The sequence below is a fragment of the Pseudophryne corroboree genome, chromosome 4 (assembly GCF_028390025.1).
Source record: "Pseudophryne corroboree isolate aPseCor3 chromosome 4, aPseCor3.hap2, whole genome shotgun sequence".
Lineage (NCBI taxonomy): Eukaryota > Metazoa > Chordata > Amphibia > Anura > Myobatrachidae > Pseudophryne > Pseudophryne corroboree.
The window spans coordinates 633,055,602-633,081,085 of NC_086447.1; the positions used below are offsets into that span (position 1 = coordinate 633,055,602).

General features: G+C 35.7%; 6 non-coding genes across 6 annotated transcripts; all 6 read left to right on the forward strand.

The window, feature by feature from the left end:
* The first annotated feature begins 1,771 nt into the window (after positions 1-1,771).
* On the forward strand, positions 1,772-1,864 carry TRNAI-UAU (transfer RNA isoleucine (anticodon UAU)). The gene is given in 2 exon segments: positions 1,772-1,809; positions 1,829-1,864. It is a non-coding gene; the product is annotated as a tRNA-Ile (tRNA).
* Positions 1,865-6,294: 4,430 nt separating this feature from the next.
* TRNAI-UAU (transfer RNA isoleucine (anticodon UAU)) lies at positions 6,295-6,387 on the forward strand. Its single transcript is given in 2 exon segments — positions 6,295-6,332; positions 6,352-6,387. It is a non-coding gene; the product is annotated as a tRNA-Ile (tRNA).
* A 7,123-nt stretch (positions 6,388-13,510) lies between these two features.
* TRNAI-UAU (transfer RNA isoleucine (anticodon UAU)) lies at positions 13,511-13,603 on the forward strand. The gene is given in 2 exon segments: positions 13,511-13,548; positions 13,568-13,603. It is a non-coding gene; the product is annotated as a tRNA-Ile (tRNA).
* A 4,420-nt stretch (positions 13,604-18,023) lies between these two features.
* Positions 18,024-18,116, forward strand: TRNAI-UAU (transfer RNA isoleucine (anticodon UAU)). The gene is given in 2 exon segments: positions 18,024-18,061; positions 18,081-18,116. It is a non-coding gene; the product is annotated as a tRNA-Ile (tRNA).
* A 2,627-nt stretch (positions 18,117-20,743) lies between these two features.
* TRNAI-UAU (transfer RNA isoleucine (anticodon UAU)) lies at positions 20,744-20,836 on the forward strand. Its single transcript is given in 2 exon segments — positions 20,744-20,781; positions 20,801-20,836. It is a non-coding gene; the product is annotated as a tRNA-Ile (tRNA).
* Positions 20,837-24,392: 3,556 nt separating this feature from the next.
* Positions 24,393-24,485, forward strand: TRNAI-UAU (transfer RNA isoleucine (anticodon UAU)). The gene is given in 2 exon segments: positions 24,393-24,430; positions 24,450-24,485. It is a non-coding gene; the product is annotated as a tRNA-Ile (tRNA).
* Positions 24,486-25,484: the final 999 nt, after the last annotated feature.

A 25,484-nucleotide genomic window follows, 5' to 3' on the forward strand; every position in this document is an offset into this window, starting at 1 on the left:
AGACAGTATCTGTTGAGCAATGCCGAGGTTGTGAGATCAAGCCTCACCTGGAGCATCTTTGTATACTGTTTTTTTTCCTTTTCTTATGTCAATAGTCATTGATTATAAACTGCTACCTTAATATTTAATATGATATTACAAAGGATGGAAGAAAGAAAGTAAAAACACAAACATGATTGTGCATTTAAGTTGTCAGCACACATCTGCTTTGGTTCAAATGCACTGCATATCTTCCTTCAGTCAGTAAACAAAACAGCAATGGAAAAGATTAACATACTGTTGGTAAAGCAGTTGCATCAAATTGATTTTCTGCAATATAGCATGATAATCCATACTGACAGCTCTGGATAGTACCAGCACATTTCTTGCTGGACTTGGTAATGCAAAGAACACTGTAAACAGCTTCACTTTTTTTCAAAAATAAATAATTGACTATTATAAACCTATCAGTCTTAAATAAGGACATCAGTAAGCACCACTGGCATAATGGATAAGGCACTGTTCTCCTAAGCCAGTGGTTGTGGGTTTAAGTCCTGTCTGAGTTGGAAGTCATTACAGCAAGTGTCTCATCACTAGAGTTGATATTTTATCCTTGCTTCAACTGTAAAACAGTCTTGCAGTGTTTAGCTTGTAAAAAATGACCACAGATGCTAAAATATGACATTAATTATGATAGCATTGTTGTTGTTGTTTTTTAAACCTTTTCTATCACCGTGGACAGCTTATTCAAGTGCCATCTGGCATGCATGTTCCTTTGTTGCTCATCATTCATCACCAAAAATGATTTTATTTTTCCATTCTTATGACTGTACTGATTGTATTGAATAAAATCCACATCTAGCATAACCAATTAATGCTGCAAAGTGCTCCAGTGTCGCAATTGGTCAGCACGCGGTACTTATAAGACAGTATCTGTTGAGCAATGCCGAGGTTGTGAGTTCAAGCCTCACCTGGAGCATCTTTGTACACTGTTTTTTTCCCTTTTCTTATGTCATTAGTCATTGATTATAAACTGCTACCTTAATATTTAATATGATATTACAAAGGATGGAAGAAAAAAAGAAAGCACACAAACATGATTGTGCATTTAAGTTGTCAGCACACATCTGCTTTGGTTCAAATGCACTGCATATCTTCCTTCAGTCAGCCAACAAAACAGCAATGGAAAAGATTAACATACTGTTGGTAAAGCAGTTGCATCAAATTGATTTTCTGCAATATAGCATGATAATCCAAACTGAGAGCTCGGGATAGTACCAGCACATTTCTTGCTAGACTTGGTAATGCAAAGAACACAGTAAACAGCTTCAATTTTTAAAAAAAATAATAATAATTGACTATTAAAAACCTAACAGTCTTAAATAAGGACATCAGTAAGCACCACTGGCATTATGGATAAAGCACTGTTCTCCTAAGCCAGTGGTTGTGGGTTTAAGTCCCGTCTGAGTTGGAAGTCATTACAGCAAGTGTCTGATCACTAGAGTTGATATTTTATCCTTGCTTCAACTCTAAAACAGTCTTGCAGTGTTTAGCTTTAAAAAAATGACCACAGAAGCTAAAATATGACATTAATTATGATAACATTTTTGTTGTTGTTTTTTAAACCTTTTCTATCACCGTGGACAGCTTATTCAAGTTCCATCTGGCATGCATGTTCCTTTGTTGCTCATCATTCATCACCAAAAATGATTTTCTTTTATCAATTCTTATGACTGTACTGATTGTATTGAATGAAATCCACATCTAGCATAACCAATGAATGCTTCAAAGTGCTCCAGTGGCGCAATTGGTCAGCGCGCGGTACTTATAAGACAGTATCTGTTGAGCAATGCCGAGGTTGTGAGTTCAAGCCTCACCTGGAGCATCTTTGTTTACTGTTTTTTTTCCTTTTCTTATGTCATTAGTCATTGATTATAAACTGCTACCTTAATATTTAATATGATATTACAAAGGATGGAAGAAAGAAAGAAAAAACACAAACATGATTGTGCATTTAAGTTGTCAGCACACATCTGCTTTTGTTCAAATGCACTGCATATCTTCCTTCAGTCAGCCAAAAAAACAGCAATGGAAAAGATTAACATACTGTTGGTAAAGCAGTTGCATCAAATTGATTTTCTGCAATATAGCATGATAATCCATACTGACAGCTCTGGATAGTACCAGAACATTTCTTGCTAGACTTGGTAATGCAAAGAACACAGTAAACAGCTTCACTTTATTTCAAAAATAAATAATTGACTATTAAAAACCTATCAGTCTTAAATAAGGACATCAGTAAGCACCACTGGCATAATGGATAAGGCACTGTTCTCCTAAGCCAGTGGTTGTGGGTTTAAGTCCCGTCTGAGTTGGAAGTCATTACAGCAAGTGTCTCATCACTAGAGTTGATATTTTATCCTTGCTTCAACTGTAAAACAGTCTTGCAGTGTTTAGCTTGTAAAAAATTACCACAGAAGCTAAAATATGACATTAATTATGATAACATTGTTGTTGTTGTTGTTTTTTTTACCTTTTCTATCACCGTGGACAGCTTATTCAAGTGCCATCTGGCATGCATGTTCCTTTGTTGCTCATCATTCATCACCAAAAATGATTTTCTTTTTCAATTCTTATGAATGTACTGATTGTATTGAATAAAATCCACATCTAGCATAACCAATTAATGCTGCAAAGTGCTCCAGTGGCGCAATTGGTCAGCACGTGAAACTTATAAGACAGTATCTGTTGAGCAATGCCGAGGTTGTGAGTTCAAGCCTCACCTGGAGCATCTTTGTATACTGTTTTTTTTCCTTTTCTTATGTCATTAGTCATTGATTATAAACTGCTACCTTAATATTTAATATGATATTACAAAGGTTGGAAGAAAGAAAGAAAAAACACAAACATGATTGTGCATTTAAGTTGTCGGCACACATCTGCTTTGGTTCAAATGCACTGCATATCTTCCTTCAGTCAGCCAACAAAACAGCAATGGAAAAGATTAACATACTGTTGGTAAAGCAGTTGCATCAAATTGATTTTCTGCAATATAGCATGATAATCCATACTGACAGCTCTGGATAGTACCAGCACATTTCTTGCTGGACTTGGTAATGCAAAGAACACAGTAAACAACTTCACTTTTTTTCAAAAATAAAAAATTGACTATTAAAACCTATCAGTCTTAAATAAGGACATCAGTAAGCACAACTGGCATAATGGATAAGGCACTGTTCTCCTAAGCCAGTGGTTATGGGTTTAAGTCCCGTCTGAGTTGGAAGTCATTACAGCACGTGTCTCATCACTAGAGTTTATATTTTATCCTTGCTTCAACTGTAAAACAGTCTTGCAGTGTTTAGCTTGTAAAAAATGACCACAGAAGCTAAAATATGACATTAAATATGATAACATTGTTGTTGTTGTTGTTTTTTAAACCTTTTCTATCACCGTGGACAGCTTATTCAAGTGCCATCTGGCATGCATGTTCCTTTGTTGCTCATCATTCATCACCAAAAATGATTTTCTTTTTCAATTCTTATGAATGTACTGATTGTATTGAATAAAATCCACATCTCGCATAACCAGATAATGCTGCAAAATGCTCCAGTGGTGCAGTTGGTCAGCGCGCAAAACTTATAAGACAGTATCTGTTGAGCAATGCCGAGGTTGTGAGTTCAAGCCTCTCCTGGAGCATCTTTGTTTACTGTTTTTTTTTCCTTTTCTTATGTCATTAGTCATTGATTATAAACTGCTACCTTAATATTTAATATGATATTAAAAAGGATGGAAGAAAGAAAGAAAAAACACAAACATGATTGTGCATTTAAGTTGTCAGCACACATCTGCTTTGGTTCAAATGCACTGCATATCTTCCTTCAGTCAGCCAACAAAACAGCAATGGAAAAGATTAACATACTGTTGGTAAAGCAGTTGCATCAAATTGATTTTCTGCAATATAGCATGATAATCCATACTGACAGCTCTGGATAGTACCAGCACATTTCTTGCTGGACTTGGTAATGCAAAGAACACAGTAAACAGCTTCACTTTTTTTCAAAAATAAAAAATTGACTATTAAAACCTATCAGTCTTAAATAAGGACATCAGTAAGCACCACTGGCATAATGGATAAGGCACTGTTCTCCTAAGCCAGTGGTTGTGGGTTTAAGTCCCGTCTGAGTTGGAAGTCATTACAGCAAGTGTCTCATCACTAGAGTTGATATTTTATCCTTGCTTCAACTGTAAAACAGTCTTGCAGTGTTTAGCTTGTAAAAAATGACCACAGATGCTAAAATATGACATTAATTATGATAACATTGTTGTTGTTTTTTAAACCTTTTCTATCACCGTGGACAGCTTATTCAAGTGCAATCTGGCATGCATGTTCCTTTGTTGCTCTTCATTCATCACCAAAAATGATTTTCTTTTTCAATTCTTATGAATGTACTGATTGTATTGAATAAAATCCACATCTAGCATAACCAATTAATGCTGCAAAGTGCTCCAGTGGCGCGATTGGTCAGCGTGCGAAACTTATAAGACAGTATCTGTTGAGCAATGCCGAGGTTGTGAGATCAAGCCTCACCTGGAGCGTCTTTGTATACTGTTTTTTTTCCTTTTCTTATGTCAATAGTCATTGATTATAAACTGCTACCTTAATATTTAATATGATATTACAAAGGATGGAAGAAAGAAAGTAAAAACACAAACATGATTGTGCATTTAAGTTGTCAGCACACATCTGCTTTGGTTCAAATGCACTGCATATCTTCCTTCAGTCAGTCAACAAAACAGCAATGGAAAAGATTAACATACTGTTGGTAAAGCAGTTGCATCAAATTGATTTTCTGCAATATAGCATGATAATCCATACTGACAGCTCTGGATAGTACCAGCACATTTCTTGCTGGACTTGGTAATGCAAAGAACACTGTAAACAGCTTCAATTTTTTTCAAAAATAAATAATTGACTATTATAAACCTATCAGTCTTAAATAAGGACATCAGTAAGCACCACTGGCATAATGGATAAGGCACTGTTCTCCTAAGCCAGTGGTTGTGGGTTTAAGTCCTGTCTGAGTTGGAAGTCATTACAGCAAGTGTCTCATCACTAGAGTTGATATTTTATCCTTGCTTCAACTGTAAAACAGTCTTGCAGTGTTTAGCTTGTAAAAAATGACCACAGATGCTAAAATATGACATTAATTATGATAACATTGTTGTTGTTGTTTTTTAAACCTTTTCTATCACCGTGGACAGCTTATTCAAGTGCCATCTGGCATGCATGTTCCTTTGTTGCTCATCATTCATCACCAAAAATGATTTTCTTTTTCCATTCTTATGACTGTACTGATTGTATTGAATAAAATCCACATCTAGCATAACCAATTAATGCTGCAAAGTGCTCCAGTGTCGCAATTGGTCAGCACGCGGTACTTATAAGACAGTATCTGTTGAGCAATGCCGAGGTTGTGAGTTCAAGCCTCACCTGGAGCATCTTTGTACACTGTTATTTTCCCTTTTCTTATGTCATTAGTCATTGATTATAAACTGCTACCTTAATATTTAATATGATATTACAAAGGATGGAAGGAAGAAAGAAAGAAAGCACACAAACATGATTGTGCATTTAAGTTGTCAGCACACATCTGCTTTGGTTCAAATGCACTGCATATCTTCCTTCAGTCAGCCAACAAAACAGCAATGGAAAAGATTAACATACTGTTGGTAAAGCAGTTGCATCAAATTGATTTTCTGCAATATAGCATGATAATCCAAACTGAGAGCTCGGGATAGTACCAGCACATTTCTTGCTAGACTTGGTAATGCAAAGAACACAGTAAACAGCTTCAATTTTTAAAAAAAATAATAATAATTGACTATTAAAAACCTAACAGTCTTAAATAAGGACATCAGTAAGCACCACTGGCATAATGGATAAAGCACTGTTCTCCTAAGCCAGTGGTTGTGGGTTTAAGTCCCGTCTGAGTTGGAAGTCATTACAGCAAGTGTCTGATCACTAGAGTTGATATTTTATCCTTGCTTCAACTCTAAAACAGTCTTGCAGTGTTTAGCTTTAAAAAAATGACCACAGAAGCTAAAATATGACATTAATTATGATAACATTTTTGTTGTTGTTTTTTAAACCTTTTCTATCACCGTGGACAGCTTATTCAAGTTCCATCTGGCATGCATGTTCCTTTGTTGCTCATCATTCATCACCAAAAATGATTTTCTTTTTCAATTCTTATGACTGTACTGATTGTATTGAATGAAATCCACATCTAGCATAACCAATCAATGCTTCAAAGTGCTCCAGTGGCGCAATTGGTCAGCGCGCGGTACTTATAAGACAGTATCTGTTGAGCAATGCCGAGGTTGTGAGTTCAAGCCTCACCTGGAGCATCTTTGTTTACTGTTTTTTTTCCTTTTCTTATGTCATTAGTCATTGATTATAAACTGCTACCTTAATATTTAATATGATATTACAAAGGATGGAAGAAAGAAAGAAAGAAAGCACACAAACATGATTGTGCATTTAAGTTTTCAGCACACATCTGCTTTGGTTCAAATGCACTGCATATCTTCCTTCAGTCAGCCAACAAAACAGCAATGGAAAAGATTAACATACTGTTGGTAAAGCAGTTGCATCAAATTGATTTTCTGCAACATAGCATGATAATCCATACTGAGAGCTCTGGATAGTACCAGCACATTTCTTGCTAGACTTGGTAATGCAAAGAACACAGTAAACAGCTTCACTTTTTTTCAAAAAATAAATAATTGACTATTAAAAACCTAACATTCTTAAATAAGGACATCAGTAATCACCACTGGCATAATGGATAAGGCACTGTTCTCCTAAGCCAGTGGTTGTGGGTTTAAGTCCCGTCTGAGTTGGAAGTCATTACAGCAAGTGTCTCATCACTAGAGTTGATATTTTATCCTTGCTTCAACTGTAAAACAGTCTTGCAGTGCTTAGCTTGTAAAAAATGACCACAGAAGCTAAAATATGACATTAATTATGATAACATTGTTGTTGTTGTTTTTTAAACCTTTTCTATCACCGTGGACAGCTTATTCAAGTGCCATCTGGCATGCATGTTCCTTTGTTGCTCTTCATTCATCACCAAAAATGATTTTCTTTTTCAATTCTTATGAATGTACTGATTGTATTGAATAAAATCCACATCTAGCATAACCAATTAATGCTGCAAAGTGCTCCAGTGGCGCGATTGGTCAGCGCGCGGTACTTATAAGACAGTATCTGTTGAGCAATGCCGAGGTTGTGAGTTCAAGCCTCACATGGAGCATCTTTGTATACTGTTTTTTCCATTTCTTGTCATTAGTCATTGATTATAAACTGCTACCTTAATATTTAATATGATATTACAAAGGATGGAAGAAAGAAAGAAAAAACACAAACATGATTGTGCATTTAAGTTGTCAGCACACATCTGCTTTTGTTCAAATGCACTGCATATCTTCCTTCAGTCAGCCAACAAAACAGCAATGGAAAAGATTAACATACTGTTGGTAAAGAAGTTGCATCAAATTGATTTTCTGCAATATAGCATGATAATTCATACTGACAGCTCTGGATAGTACCAGCACATTTCTTGCTGGACTTGGTAATGCAAATAACACAGTAAACAGCTTCACTTTTTTTCAAAAATAAATAATTGACTATTAAAAACCAATCAGTCTTAAATAAGGACATCAGTAAGCACCACTGGCATAATGGATAAGTCACTGCCCTCCTAAGCCAGGGGGTCCAAGTCCCATATGGGGTGGAAGTCATTACAGCAAGTGTCTCATCACCAGAGTTGATATTTTATCCTTGCTTCAACTGTAAAACAGTCTTGCAGTGTTTAGCTTGTAATAAATGACCACAGAAGCTAAAATATGACATTAATTATGATAACATTGTTGTTGTTGTTTTTTAAACCTTTTCTATCACCGTGGACAGCTTATTCAAGTGCCATCTGGCATGCATGTTCCTTTGTTGCTCATCATTCATCACCAAAAATGATTTTCTTTTTCAATTCTTATGACTGTACTGATTGTATTGAATAAAATCCACATCTAGCATAACAAATCAATGCTACAAAGTGCTCCAGTGGCGCAATTGGTCTGCGCGCGGTTCTTATAAGACAGTATCTGTTGAGCAATGCCGAGGTTTTGAGTTCAAGCCTCACCTGGAGCATCTTTGTATACTGTTTTTTTTCCTTTTCTTATGTCATTAGTCATTGATTATAAACTGCTACCTTAATATTTAATATGATATTACAAAGGATGGAAGAAAGAAAGAAAAAACACAAACATGATTGTGCATTTAAGTTGTCAGCACACATCTGCTTTGGTTCAAATGCACTGCATATCTTCCTTCAGTCAGCCAACAAAACAGCAATGGAAAAGATTAACATACTGTTGGTAAAGCAGTTGCATCAAATTGATTTTCTGCAATATAGCATGATAATCCATACTGACAGCTCTGGATAGTACCAGCACATTTCTTGCTGGACTTGGTAATGCAAAGAACACAGTCAACAGCTTCACTTTTCCCTCAAAAATAAATAATTGACTATTAAAAACCTAACAGTCTTAAATAAGAACATCAGTAAGCACCACTGGCATAATGGATAAGTCACTGCCCTCCTGAGCCAGGGGGTCCAAGTCCCATATGCAGTGGAAGTAATTACAGCAAGTGTCTCATCACTAGAGTTGATATTTTATCCTTGCTTCAACTGTAAAACAGTCTTGCAGTGTTTAGCTTGTAAAAAATGACCACAGAAGCTAAAATATGATATTAATTATGATAACATTGTTGTTGTTGTTTTTTAAACCTTTTTTATTATCGTGGACAGCTTATTCAAGTGCCATCTGGCATGCATGTTCCTTTGTTGCTCATCATTCATCACCAAAAATGATTTTCTTTTTCAATTCTTATGACTGTACTGATTATATTGAATAAAATCCACATCTAGCATAACCAACTGATGCTGCAAATTGCTCCAGTGGCGCTTTGGTCAGCGCGCAGTACTTATAAGACAGTATCTGTTAAGCAATGCCAAGGTTGAGAGTTCAAGCCTCACCTGGAGCATCTTTGTACAATGTTTTTTTTTCCTTTTCTTATGTCATTAGTCATTGATTATAAACTGCTACCTTAATATTTAATATGATATTACAAAGGATGGAAGAAAGAAAGAAAGCACACAAACATGATTGTGCATTTAAGTTGTCAGCACACATCTGCTTTGGTTCAAATGCACTGCATATCTTCCTTCAGTCAGCCAACAAAACAGCAATGGAAAAGATTAACATACTGTTGGTAAAGCAGTTGCATCAAATTGATTTTCTGCAATATAGCATGATAATCCATACTGAGAGCTCTGGATTGTACCAGCACATTTCTTGCAAGACTTGGTAATGCAAAGAACACAGTAAACAGCTTCACTTTTTTTCAAAGATAAATAATTGACTATTAAAAACCTATCAGTCTTAAATAAGGACATCAGTAAGCACCATGTGCATAATGGATAAGGCACTGTTCTCCTAAGCCAGTGGTTGTGGGTTTAAGTCCCGTCTGAGTTGGAAGTCATTACAGCAAGTGTCTCATCACTAGAGTTGATATTTTATCCTTGCTTCAACTGTAAAACAGTCTTGCAGTGTTTAGCTTGTAAAAAATGACCACAGAAGCTAAAATATGACATTAATTATGATAACATTGTTGTTGTTATTTTTTAAACCTTTTCTATCACCGTGGACAGCTTATTCAAGTGCCATCTGGCTTGCATGTTCCTTTGTTGCTCATCATTCATCACCAAAAATGATTTTCTTTTTCAATTCTTATGATTGTAATGATTGTATTGAATAAAATCCACATCTAGCATAACCAATTAATGCTGCAAATTGCTCCAGTGGCGCAATTGGTCAGCGCGCAGTACTTATAAGACAGTTTCTGTTGAGCAATGCCGAGGTTGTGAGTTTAAACCTCACCTGGAGCATCTTTGTATACTGTTTTTTTTCCTTTTCTTATGTCATTAGTCATTGATTATAAACTGCTACCTTAATATTTAATATGATATTACAAAGGATGGAAGAAAGAAAGAAAGCACACAAACATGATTGTGCATTTAAGTTGTCAGCACACATCTGCTTTGGTTCAAATGCACTGCATATCTTCCTTCAGTCAGCCAACAATACAGCAATGGAAAAGATTAACATACTGTTGGTAAAGCAGTTGCATCAAATTGATTTTCTGCAATATAGCATGATAATCCATACTGAGAGCTCTGGATAGTACCAGCACATTTCTTGATAGACTTGGTAATGCAAAGAACACAGTAAACAGCTTCACTTTTTTTTCAAAAAATAAATAATTGACTATTAAAAACCTAACATTCTTAAATAAGGACATCAGTAAGCACCACTGGCATAATGGATAAGGCACTGTTCTCCTAAGCCAGTGGTTGTGGGTTTAAGTCCCGTCTGAGTTGGAAGTCATTACAGCAAGTGTCTCATCACTAGAGTTGATATTTTATCCTTGCTTCAACTGTAAAACAGTCTTGCAGTGTTTAGCTTGTAAAAAATGACCACAGAAGCTAAAATATGACATTAATTATGATAACATTGTTGTTGTTATTTTTTAAACCTTTTCTATCACCGTGGACAGCTTATTCAAGTGCCATCTGGCTTGCATGTTCCTTTGTTGCTCATCATTCATCACCAAAAATGATTTTCTTTTTCAATTCTTATGATTGTAATGATTGTATTGAATAAAATCCACATCTAGCATAACCAATTAATGCTGCAAATTGCTCCAGTGGCGCAATTGGTCAGCGCGCAGTACTTATAAGACAGTTTCTGTTGAGCAATGCCGAGGTTGTGAGTTTAAACCTCACCTGGAGCATCTTTGTATACTGTTTTTTTTCCTTTTCTTATGTCATTAGTCATTGATTATAAACTGCTACCTTAATATTTAATATGATATTACAAAGGATGGAAGAAAGAAAGAAAGCACACAAACATGATTGTGCATTTAAGTTGTCAGCACACATCTGCTTTGGTTCAAATGCACTGCATATCTTCCTTCAGTCAGCCAACAAAACAGCAATGGAAAAGATTAACATACTGTTGGTAAAGCAGTTGCATCAAATTGATTTTCTGCAATATAGCATGATAATCCATACTGAGAGCTCTGGATTGTACCAGCACATTTCTTGCAAGACTTGGTAATGCAAAGAACACAGTAAACAGCTTCACTTTTTTTCAAAGATAAATAATTGACTATTAAAAACCTATCAGTCTTAAATAAGGACATCAGTAAGCACCACTGGCATAATGGATAAGGCACTGTTCTCCTAAGCCAGTGGTTGTGGGTTTAAGTCCCGTCTGAGTTGGAAGTCATTACAGCAAGTGTCTCATCACTAGAGTTGATATTTTATCCTTGCTTCAACTGTAAAACAGTCTTGCAGTGTTTAGCTTGTAAAAAATGACCACAGAAGCTAAAATATGACATTAATTATGATAACATTGTTGTTGTTATTTTTTAAACCTTTTCTATCACCGTGGACAGCTTATTCAAGTGCCATCTGGCTTGCATGTTCCTTTGTTGCTCATCATTCATCACCAAAAATGATTTTCTTTTTCAATTCTTATGATTGTAATGATTGTATTGAATAAAATCCACATCTAGCATAACCAATTAATGCTGCAAATTGCTCCAGTGGCGCAATTGGTCAGCGCGCAGTACTTATAAGACAGTTTCTGTTGAGCAATGCCGAGGTTGTGAGTTTAAACCTCACCTGGAGCATCTTTGTATACTGTTTTTTTTCCTTTTCTTATGTCATTAGTCATTGATTATAAACTGCTACCTTAATATTTAATATGATATTACAAAGGATGGAAGAAAGAAAGAAAGCACACAAACATGATTGTGCATTTAAGTTGTCAGCACACATCTGCTTTGGTTCAAATGCACTGCATATCTTCCTTCAGTCAGCCAACAATACAGCAATGGAAAAGATTAACATACTGTTGGTAAAGCAGTTGCATCAAATTGATTTTCTGCAATATAGCATGATAATCCATACTGAGAGCTCTGGATAGTACCAGCACATTTCTTGATAGACTTGGTAATGCAAAGAACACAGTAAACAGCTTCACTTTTTTTTCAAAAAATAAATAATTGACTATTAAAAACCTAACATTCTTAAATAAGGACATCAGTAAGCACCACTGGCATAATGGATAAGGCACTGTTCTCCTAAGCCAGTGGTTGTGGGTTTAAGTCCCGTCTGAGTTGGAAGTCATTACAGCAAGTGTCTCATCACTAGAGTTGATATTTTATCCTTGCTTCAACTGTAAAACAGTCTTGCAGTGTTTAGCTTGTAAAAAATGACCACAGAAGCTAAAATATGACATTAATTATGATAACATTGTTGTTGTTGTTGTTTTTTAAACCTTTTCTATCACCGTGGACAGCTTATTCAAGTGCCATCTGGCATGCATGTTCCTTTGTTGCTCATCATTCATCACCAAAAATGATTTTCTTTTTCAATTCTTATGACTGTACTGATTGTATTGAATAAAATCTACATCTAGCATAACCAATCAATGCTGCAAAGTGCTCCAGTGGCGCAATTGGTAAGTGCGTGGTACTTATAAGACAGTATCTGTTGAGCAACGCCAAGGTTGTGTGTTCAAGCCTCACCTGGAGCAGCTTTGTTTACTGTTTTTTTTCCTTTTCTTATGTCATTAGTCATTGATTATAAACTGCTACCTTAATATTTAATATGATATTACAAAGGATGGAAGAAAGAAAGAAAAAACACAAACATGATTGTGCATTTAAGTTGTCAGCACACATCTGCTTTGGTTCAAATGCACTGCATATCTTCCTTCAGTCAGCCAACAAAACAGCAATGGAAAAGATTAACATACTGTTGGTAAAGCAGTTGCATCAAATTGATTTTCTGCAATAGAGCATGATAATCCATACTGACAGCTCTGGATAGTACCAGCACATTTCTTGCTGGACTTGGTAATGCAAAGAACACAGTAAACAGCTTCACTTTTCCCTCAAAAATAAATAATTGACTATTAAAAACCTAACAGTCTTAAATAAGAACATCAGTAAGCACTACTGGCATAATGGATAAGTCAATGCCCTCCTGAGCCAGGGGGTCCAAGTCCCATATGGGGTGGAAGTAATTACAGCAAGTGTCTCATCACTAGAGTTGATATTTTATCCTTGCTTCAACTCTAAAACAGTCTTGCAGTGTTTAGCTTTTAAAAAATGACAACAGAAGCTAAAATATGACATTAATTATGATAACATTGTTGTTGTTGTTTTTTAAACCTTTTCTATCACCGTGGACAGCTTATTCAAGTGCCATCTGGCATGCATGTTCCTTTGTTGCTCATCATTCATCACCAAAAATGATTTTCTTTTTCAATTCTTATGACTGTACTGATTGTATTGAATAAAATACACATCTAGCATAACCAATTAATGCTGCAAAGTGCTCCAGTGGCGCAATTGGTCAGCGCGCGGTACTTATAAGACAGTATCTGTTGAGCAATGCCGAGGTTGTGAGTTCAAGCCTCACCCGGAGCAGCTTTGTATACTGTTTTTTTTTCCTTTTCTTATGTCATTAGTCATTGATTATAAACTGCTACCTTAATATTTAATATGATATTACAAAGGATGGAAGAAAGAAAGAAAGAAAGAAAAAACACAAACATGATTGTGCATTTAAGTTGTCAGCACACATCTGCTTTGGTTGAAATGCACTGCATATCTTCCTTGAGTCAGCCAACAAAACAGCAATGGAAAAGATTAACATACTGTTGGTAAAGCAGTTGCATCAAATTGATTTTCTGCAATATAGCATTATAATCCATACAGACAACTCTGGATAGTACCAGCACATTTCTTGCTGGACTTGGTAATGCAAAGAACACAGTAAACAGCTTCACTTTTTTTCAAAAATAAATAATTGACTATTAAAAACCTATCAGTCTTAAATAAGGACATCAGTAAGCACCACTGGCATAATGGATAAGTCACTGCCCTCCTAAGCCAGGGGGTCCAAGTCCCATATGGGGTGGAAGTCATTACAGCAAGTGTCTCATCACCAGAGTTGATATTTTATCCTTGCTTCAACTGTAAAACAGTCTTGCAGTGTTTAGCTTGTAATAAATGACCACAGAAGCTAAAATATGACATTAATTATGATAACATTGTTGTTGTTGTTTTTTAAACCTTTTCTATCACCGTGGACAGCTTATTCAAGTGCCATCTGGCATGCATGTTCCTTTGTTGCTCATCATTCATCACCAAAAATGATTTTCTTTTTCAATTCTTATGACTGTACTGATTGTATTGAATAAAATCCACATCTAGCATAACAAATCAATGCTACAAAGTGCTCCAGTGGCGCAATTGGTCTGCGCGCGGTTCTTATAAGACAGTATCTGTTGAGCAATGCCGAGGTTTTGAGTTCAAGCCTCACCTGGAGCATCTTTGTATACTGTTTTTTTTCCTTTTCTTATGTCATTAGTCATTGATTATAAACTGCTACCTTAATATTTAATATGATATTACAAAGGATGGAAGAAAGAAAGAAAAAACACAAACATGATTGTGCATTTAAGTTGTCAGCACACATCTGCTTTGGTTCAAATGCACTGCATATCTTCCTTCAGTCAGCCAACAAAACAGCAATGGAAAAGATTAACATACTGTTGGTAAAGCAGTTGCATCAAATTGATTTTCTGCAATATAGCATGATAATCCATACTGACAGCTCTGGATAGTACCAGCACATTTCTTGCTGGACTTGGTAATGCAAAGAACACAGTCAACAGCTTCACTTTTCCCTCAAAAATAAATAATTGACTATTAAAAACCTAACAGTCTTAAATAAGAACATCAGTAAGCACCACTGGCATAATGGATAAGTCACTGCCCTCCTGAGCCAGGGGGTCCAAGTCCCATATGCAGTGGAAGTAATTACAGCAAGTGTCTCATCACTAGAGTTGATATTTTATCCTTGCTTCAACTGTAAAACAGTCTTGCAGTGTTTAGCTTGTAAAAAATGACCACAGAAGCTAAAATATGATATTAATTATGATAACATTGTTGTTGTTGTTTTTTAAACCTTTTTTATTATCGTGGACAGCTTATTCAAGTGCCATCTGGCATGCATGTTCCTTTGTTGCTCATCATTCATCACCAAAAATGATTTTCTTTTTCAATTCTTATGACTGTACTGATTATATTGAATAAAATCCACATCTAGCATAACCAACTGATGCTGCAAATTGCTCCAGTGGCGCTTTGGTCAGCGCGCAGTACTTATAAGACAGTATCTGTTAAGCAATGCCAAGGTTGAGAGTTCAAGCCTCACCTGGAGCATCTTTGTACAATGTTTTTTTTTCCTTTTCTTATGTCATTAGTCATTGATTATAAACTGCTACCTTAATATTTAATATGATATTACAAAGGATGGAAGAAAGAAAGAAAGCACACAAACATGATTGTGCATTTAAGTTGTCAGCACACATCTGCTTTGGTTCAAATGCACTGCATATCTTCCTTCAGTCAGCCAACAAAACAGCAATGGAAAAGATTAACATACTGTTGGTAAAGCAGTTGCATCAAATTGATTTTCTGCAATATAGCATGATAATCCATACTGAGAGCTCTGGATTGTACCAGCACATTTCTTGCAAGACTTGGTAATGCAAAGAACACAGTAAACAGCTTCACTTTTTTTCAAAGATAAATAATTGACTATTAAAAACCTATCAGTCTTCAATAAGGACATCAGTAAGCACCATGTGCATAATGGATAAGGCACTGTTCTCCTAAGCCAGTGGTTGTGGGTTTAAGTCCCGTCTGAGTTGGAAGTCATTACAGCAAGTGTCTCATCACTAGAGTTGATATTTTATCCTTGCTTCAACTGTAAAACAGTCTTGCAGTGTTTAGCTTGTAAAAAATGACCACAGAAGCTAAAATATGACATTAATTATGATAACATTGTTGTTGTTATTTTTTAAACCTTTTCTATCACCGTGGACAGCTTATTCAAGTGCCATCTGGCTTGCATGTTCCTTTGTTGCTCATCATTCATCACCAAAAATGATTTTCTTTTTCAATTCTTATGATTGTAATGATTGTATTGAATAAAATCCACATCTAGCATAACCAATTAATGCTGCAAATTGCTCCAGTGGCGCAATTGGTCAGCGCGCAGTACTTATAAGACAGTTTCTGTTGAGCAATGCCGAGGTTGTGAGTTTAAACCTCACCTGGAGCATCTTTGTATACTGTTTTTTTTCCTTTTCTTATGTCATTAGTCATTGATTATAAACTGCTACCTTAATATTTAATATGATATTACAAAGGATGGAAGAAAGAAAGAAAGCACACAAACATGATTGTGCATTTAAGTTGTCAGCACACATCTGCTTTGGTTCAAATGCACTGCATATCTTCCTTCAGTCAGCCAACAATACAGCAATGGAAAAGATTAACATACTGTTGGTAAAGCAGTTGCATCAAATTGATTTTCTGCAATATAGCATGATAATCCATACTGAGAGCTCTGGATAGTACCAGCACATTTCTTGATAGACTTGGTAATGCAAAGAACACAGTAAACAGCTTCACTTTTTTTTCAAAAAATAAATAATTGACTATTAAAAACCTAACATTCTTAAATAAGGACATCAGTAAGCACCACTGGCATAATGGATAAGGCACTGTTCTCCTAAGCCAGTGGTTGTGGGTTTAAGTCCCGTCTGAGTTGGAAGTCATTACAGCAAGTGTCTCATCACTAGAGTTGATATTTTATCCTTGCTTCAACTGTAAAACAGTCTTGCAGTGTTTAGCTTGTAAAAAATGACCACAGAAGCTAAAATATGACATTAATTATGATAACATTGTTGTTGTTGTTGTTTTTTAAACCTTTTCTATCACCGTGGACAGCTTATTCAAGTGCCATCTGGCATGCATGTTCCTTTGTTGCTCATCATTCATCACCAAAAATGATTTTCTTTTTCACTTCTTATGACTGTACTGATTGTATTGAATAAAATCTACATCTAGCATAACCAATCAATGCTGCAAAGTGCTCCAGTGGCGCAATTGGTAAGTGCGTGGTACTTATAAGACAGTATCTGTTGAGCAACGCCAAGGTTGTGTGTTCAAGCCTCACCTGGAGCAGCTTTGTTTACTGTTTTTTTTCCTTTTCTTATGTCATTAGTCATTGATTATAAACTGCTACCTTAATATTTAATATGATATTACAAAGGATGGAAGAAAGAAAGAAAAAACACAAACATGATTGTGCATTTAAGTTGTCAGCACACATCTGCTTTGGTTCAAATGCACTGCATATCTTCCTTCAGTCAGCCAACAAAACAGCAATGGAAAAGATTAACATACTGTTGGTAAAGCAGTTGCATCAAATTGATTTTCTGCAATAGAGCATGATAATCCATACTGACAGCTCTGGATAGTACCAGCACATTTCTTGCTGGACTTGGTAATGCAAAGAACACAGTAAACAGCTTCACTTTTCCCTCAAAAATAAATAATTGACTATTAAAAACCTAACAGTCTTAAATAAGAACATCAGTAAGCACTACTGGCATAATGGATAAGTCAATGCCCTCCTGAGCCAGGGGGTCCAAGTCCCATATGGGGTGGAAGTAATTACAGCAAGTGTCTCATCACTAGAGTTGATATTTTATCCTTGCTTCAACTCTAAAACAGTCTTGCAGTGTTTAGCTTTTAAAAAATGACAACAGAAGCTAAAATATGACATTAATTATGATAACATTGTTGTTGTTGTTTTTTAAACCTTTTCTATCACCGTGGACAGCTTATTCAAGTGCCATCTGGCATGCATGTTCCTTTGTTGCTCATCATTCATCACCAAAAATGATTTTCTTTTTCAATTCTTATGACTGTACTGATTGTATTGAATAAAATACACATCTAGCATAACCAATTAATGCTGCAAAGTGCTCCAGTGGCGCAATTGGTCAGCGCGCGGTACTTATAAGACAGTATCTGTTGAGCAATGCCGAGGTTGTGAGTTCAAGCCTCACCCGGAGCAGCTTTGTATACTGTTTTTTTTTCCTTTTCTTATGTCATTAGTCATTGATTATAAACTGCTACCTTAATATTTAATATGATATTACAAAGGATGGAAGAAAGAAAGAAAGAAAGAAAAAACACAAACATGATTGTGCATTTAAGTTGTCAGCACACATCTGCTTTGGTTGAAATGCACTGCATATCTTCCTTGAGTCAGCCAACAAAACAGCAATGGAAAAGATTAACATACTGTTGGTAAAGCAGTTGCATCAAATTGATTTTCTGCAATATAGCATTATAATCCATACAGACAACTCTGGATAGTACCAGCACATTTCTTGCTGGACTTGGTAATGCAAAGAACACAGTAAACAGCTTCACTTTTTTTCAAAAATAAATAATTGACTATTAAAAACCTATCAGTCTTAAATAAGGACATCAGTAAGCACCATGTGCATAATGGATAAGGCACTGTTCTCCTAAGCCAGTGGCTGTGGCTTTAAGTCCCGTCTGAGTTGGAAGTCATTACAGCAAGTGTCTCATCACTAGAGTTGATATTTTATCCTTGCTTCAACTGTAAAACAGTCTTGCAGTGTTTAGCTTGTAAAAAATGACCACAGAAGCTAAAATATGACATTAATTATGATAACATTGTTGTTGTTGTTGTTGTTTTTTAAACCTTTTCTATCACCGTGGACAGCTTATTCAAGTGCCATCTGGCATGCATGTTCCTTTGTTGCTCATCATTCATCACCAAAAATTATTTTCTTTTTCAATTCTTATGATTGTACTGATTGTATTGAATAAAATCCACATCTAGCATAACCAATTAATGCTGCAAATTGCTCCAGTGGCGCAATTGGTCAGCGCGCAGTACTTATAAGACAGTTTCTGTTGAGCAATGCCGAGTTTGTGAGTTTAAACCTCACCTGGAGCATCTTTGTATACTGTTTTTTTTCCTTTTCTTATGTCATTAGTCATTGATTATAAACTGCTACCTTAATATTTAATATGATATTACAAAGGATAGAAGAAAGAAAGAAAGCACACAAACATGATTGTGCATTTAAGTTGTCAGCACACATCTGCTTTGGTTCAAATGCACTGCATATCTTCCTTCAGTCAGCCAACAAAACAGCAATGGAAAAGATTAACATACTGTTGGTAAAGCAGTTGCATCAAATTGATTTTCTGCAATATAGCATGATAATCCATACTGAGAGCTCTGGATAGTACCAGCACATTTCTTGATAGACTTGGTAATGCAAAGAACACAGTAAGCAGCTTCACTTTTTTTTCAAAAAATAAATAATTGACTATTAAAAACCTAACATTCTTAAATAAGGACATCAGTAAGCACCACTGGCATAATGGATAAGGCACTGTTCTCCTAAGCCAGTGGTTGTGGGTTTAAGTCCCGTCTGAGTTGGAAGTCATTACAGCAAGTGTCTCATCACTAGAGTTGATATTTTATCCTTGCTTCAACTGTAAAACAGTCTTGCAGTGTTTAGCTTGTAAAAAATGACCACAGAAGCTAAAATATGACATTAATTATGATAACATTGTTGTTGTTGTTTTTTAAACCTTTTCTATCACCGTGGACAGCTTATTCAAGTGCCATCTGGCATGCATGTTCCTTTGTTGCTCATCATTCATCACCAAAAATGATTTTCTTTTTCAATTCTTATGACTGTACTGATTGTATTGAATAAAATCCACATCTAGCATAACCAACTGATGCTGCAAAGTGCTCCAGTGGCGCAATTGGTAAGTGCGTGGTACTTATAAGACAGTATCTGTTGAGCAACGCCGAGGTTGTGTGTTCAAGCCTCACCTGGAGCAGCTTTGTATACTGTTTTTTTCCTTTTCTTATGTCATTAGTCATTGATTATAAACTGCTACCTTAATATTTAATATGATATTACAAAGGATGGAAGAAAGAAAGAAAAAACACAAACATGATTGTGCATTTAAGTTGTCAGCACACATCTGCTTTGGTTCAAATGCACTGCATATCTTCCTTCAGTCAGCCAACAAAACAGCAATGAAAAAGATTAACATACTGTTGGTAAAGCAGTTGCATCAAATTGATTTTCTGCAATAGAGCATGATAATCCATACTGACAGCTCTGGATAGTACCAGCACATTTCTTGCTGGACTTGGTAATGCAAAGAACACAGTAAACAGCTTCACTTTTCCCTCAAAAATAAATAATTGACTATTAAAAACCTAACAGTCTTAAATAAGAACATCAGTAAGCACCACTGGCATAATTGATAAGTCACTGCCCTCCTGAGCCAGGGGGTCCAAGTCCCATATGGGGTGGAAGTAACTACAGCAAGTGTCTCATCACTAGAGTTGATATTTTATCCTTGCTTTAACTGTAAAACAGTCTTGCAGTGTTTAGCTTGTAAAAAATGACCACAGAAGCTAAAATATGATATTAATTATGATAACATTGTTGTTGTTGTTTTTTAAACCTTTTTTATCATCGTGGACAGCTTATTCAAGTGCCATCTGGCATGCATGTTCCTTTGTTGCTCATCATTCATCACCAAAAATTATTTTCTTTTTCAATTCTTATGACTGTACTGATTGTATTGAATAAACTCCACATCTAGCATAACCAATTAATGCTGCAAAGTGCTCCAGTGGCGCAATTGGTCAGCGCGCGGTACTTATAAGACAGTATCTGTTGAGCAATGCCGAGGTTGTGAGTTCAAGTCTCACCCGGAGCAGCTTTGTATACTGTTTTTTTTTCCTTTTCTTATGTCATTAGTCATTGATTATAAACTGCTACCTTAATATTTAATATGATATTACAAAGGATGGAAGAAAGAAAGAAAGAAAGAAAGAAAGAAAGAAAAAACACAAACATGATTGTGCATTTAAGTTGTCAGCACACATCTGCTTTGGTTCAAATGCACTGCATATCTTCCTTGAGTCAGCCAACAAAACAGCAATGGAAAAGATTAACATACTGTTGGTAAAGCAGTTGCATCAAATTGATTTTCTGCAATATAGCATTATAATCCATACTGACAGCTCTGGATAGTACCAGCACATTTCTTGCTGGACTTGGTAATGCAAAGAACACAGTAAACAGCTTTACTTTTTTTCAAAAATAAATAATTGACTATTAAAAACCTATCAGTCTTAAATAAGGACATCAGTAAGCACCATGTGCATAATGGATAAGGCACTGTTCTCCTAAGCCAGTGGTTGTGGGTTTAAGTCCCGTCTGAGTTGAAAGTCATTACAGCAAGTGTCTCATCACTAGAGTTGATATTTTATCCTTGCTTCAACTGTAAAACAGTCTTGCAGTGTTTAGCTTGTAAAAAATGACCACAGAAGCTAAAATATGACATTAATTATGATAACATTGTTGTTGTTGTTGTTGTTTTTTAAACCTTTTCTATCACCGTGGACAGCTTATTCAAGTGCCATCTGGCATGCATGTTCCTTTGTTGCTCATCATTCATCACCAAAAATTATTTTCTTTTTCAATTCTTATGATTGTACTGATTGTATTGAATAAAATCCACATCTAGCATAACCAATTAATGCTGCAAATTGCTCAAGTGGTGCAATTGGTCAGCGCGCAGTACTTATAAGACAGTTTCTGTTGAGCAATGCCGAGTTTGTGAGTTTAAACCTCACCTGGAGCATCTTTGTATACTGTTTTTTTTCCTTTTCTTATGTCATTAGTCATTGATTATAAACTGCTACCTTAATATTTAATATGATATTACAAAGGATAGAAGAAAGAAAGAAAGCACACAAACATGATTGTGCATTTAAGTTGTCAGCACACATCTGCTTTGGTTCAAATGCACTGCATATCTTCCTTCAGTCAGCCAACAATACAGCAATGGAAAAGATTAACATACTGTTGGTAAAGCAGTTGCATCAAATTGATTTTCTGCAATATAGCATGATAATCCATACTGAGAGCTCTGGATAGTACCAGCACATTTCTTGATAGACTTGGTAATGCAAAGAACACAGTAAACAGCTTCACTTTTTTTTCAAAAAATAAATAATTGACTATTAAAAACCTAACATTCTTAAATAAGAACATCAGTAAGCACCACTGGCATAATGGATAATGCACTGTTCTCCTAAGCCAGTGGTTGTGGGTTTAAGTCCCGTCTGAGTTGGAAGTCATTACAGCAAGTGTCTCATCACTAGAGTTGATATTTTATCCTTGCTTCAACTGTAAAACAGTCTTGCAGTGTTTAGCTTGTAAAAAATGACCACAGAAGCTAAAATATGACATTAATTATGATAACATTGTTGTTGTTGTTTTTTAAACCTTTTCTATCACCGTGGACAGCTTATTCAAGTGCCATCTGGCATGCATGTTCCTTTGTTGCTCATCATTCATCACCAAAAATGATTTTCTTTTTCAATTCTTATGACTGTACTGATTGTATTGAATAAAATCCACATCTAGCATAACCAATAAATGCTGCAAAGTGCTCCAGTGGCGCAGTTGGTAAGTGCGTGGTACTTATAAGACAGTATCTGTTGAGCAACGCTGAGGTTGTGTGTTCAATCCTCACCTAGAGCAGCTTTGTATACTGTTTTTTTCCTTTTCTTATGTCATTAGTCATTGATTATAAACTGCTACCTTAATATTTAATATGATATTACAACGGATGGAAGAAAGAAAGAAAAAACACAAACATGATTGTGCATTTAAGTTGTCAGCACACATCTGCTTTGGTTCAAATGCACTGCATATCTTCCTTCAGTCAGCCAACAAAACAGCAATGGAAAAGATTAACATACTGTTGGTAAAGCAGTTGCATCAAATTGATTTTCTGCAATATAGCATGATAATCCATACTGACAGCTCTGGATAGTACCAGCACATTTCTTGCTGGACTTGGTAATGCAAAGAACACAGTAAACAGCTTCACTTTTTTTCAAAAATAAATAATTGACTATTAAAAACCTATCAGTCTTAAATAAGGACATCAGTAAGCACCATGTGCATAATGGATAAGGCACTGTTCTCCTAAGCCAGTGGTTGTGGCTTTAAGTCCCGTCTGAGTTGGAAGTCATTACAGCAAGTGTCTCATCACTAGAGTTGATATTTTATCCTTGCTTCAACTGTAAAACAGTCTTGCAGTGTTTTGCTTGTAAAAAATGACCACAGAAGCTAAAATATGACATTAATTATGATAACATTGTTGTTGTTGTTTTTTAAACCTTTTCTATCACCGTGGACAGCTTATTCAAGTGCCATCTGGCATGCATGTTCCTTTGTTGCTCATCATTCATCACCAAAAATTATTTTCTTTTTCAATTCTTAAGATTGTACTGATTGTATTGAATAAAATCCACATCTAGCATAACCAATTAATGCTGCAAATTGCTCCAGTGGCGCAATTGGTCAGCGCGCAGTACTTATAAGACAGTATCTGTTGAGCAATGCCGAGGTTGTGAGTTCAAGCCTCACCCGGAGCAGCTTTGTATACTGTTTTTTTTTCCTTTTCTTATGTCATTAGTCATTGATTATAAACTGCTACCTTAATATTTAATATGATATTACAAAGGATGGAAGAAAGAAAGAAAGCACACAAACATGATTGTGCATTTAAGTTGTCAGCACACATCTGCTTTGGTTCAAATGCACTGCATATCTTCCTTCAGTCAGCCAACAATACAGCAATGGAAAAGATTAACATACTGTTGGTAAAGCAGTTGCATCAAATTGATTTTCTGCAATATAGCATGATAATCCATACTGAGAGCTCTGGATAGTACCAGCACATTTCTTGCTAGACTTGGTAATGCAAAGAACACAGTAAACAGCTTCACTTTTTTTTCAAAAAATAAATAATTGACTATTAAAAACCTAACATTCTTAAATAAGGACATCAGTAAGCACCACTGGCATAATGGATAAGGCACTGTTCTCCTAAGCCAGTGGTTGTGGGTTTAAGTCCCGTCTGAGTTGGAAGTCATTACAGCAAGTGTCTCATCACTAGAGTTGATATTTTATCCTTGCTTCAACTGTAAAACAGTCTTGCAGTGTTTAGCTTGTAAAAAATGACCACAGAAGCTAAAATATGACATTAATTATGATAACATTGTTGTTGTTGTTGTTGTTTTTTAAACCTTTTCTATCACCGTGGACAGCTTATTCAAGTGCCATCTGGCATGCATGTTCCTTTGTTGCTCATCATTCATCACCAAAAATGATTTTCTTTTTCAATTCTTATGACTGTACTGATTGTATTGAATAAAATCCACATCTAGCATAACCAATTAATGCTGCAAAGTGCTCCAGTGGCGCAATTGGTCAGCGCGCAGTACTTATAAGACAGTATCTGCTGAGCAATGCCGAGGTTGTGAGTTCAAGCCTCACCTGGAGCATGTTTGTACACTGTTTTTTTTCCTTTTCTTATGTCATTAGTCATTGATTATAAACTGCTACCTTAATATTTAATATGATATTACAAAGGATGGAAGAAAGAAAGAAAAAACTCAAACATGATTGTGCATTTAAGTTGTCAGCACACATCTGCTTTGGTTCAAATGCACTGCATATCTTCCTTCAGTCAGCCAACAAAACAGCAATGGAAAAGATTAACATACTGTTGGTAAAGCAGTTGCATCAAATTGATTTTCTGCAATATAGCATGATAATCCATACTGACAGCTCTGGATAGTACCAGCACATTTCTTGCTGGACTTGGTAATGCAAAGAACACAGTAAACAGCTTCACTTTTTCCTCAAAAATAAATAATTGACTATTAAAAACCTAACAGTCTTAAATAAGAACATCAGTAAGCACCACTGGCATAATGGATAAGTCACTGCCCTCCTAAGCCAGGGGTTCCAAGTCCCATATGGGGTGGAAGTCATTACAGCAAGTGTCTCATCACTAGAGTTGATATTTTATCCTTGCTTCAACTGTAAAACAGTCTTGCAGTGTTTAGCTTGTTAAAAATGACCACAGAAGCTAAAATATGACATTAATTATGATAACATTGTTGTTGTTGTTTTTTAAACCTTTTCTATCACCGTGGACAGCTTATTCAAGTGCCATCTGGCATGCATGTTCCTTTGTTGCTCATCATTCATCACCAAAAATGATTTTCTTTTTCAATTCTTATGACTGTACTGATTGTATTGAAAAAAATCCACATCTAGCATAACCAATTAATGCTGCAAAGTGCTCCAGTGGCGCAATTGGTCAGCGCGCTATACTTATAAGACAGTATATGTTGAGCAATGCCGAGGTTGTGAGTTCAAGCCTCACCTGGAGCATCTTTGTATACTGTTTTTTTTTCCTTTTCTTATGTCATTAGTCATTGATTATAAACTGCTACCTTAATATTTAATATGATATTACAAAGGATGGAAGAAAG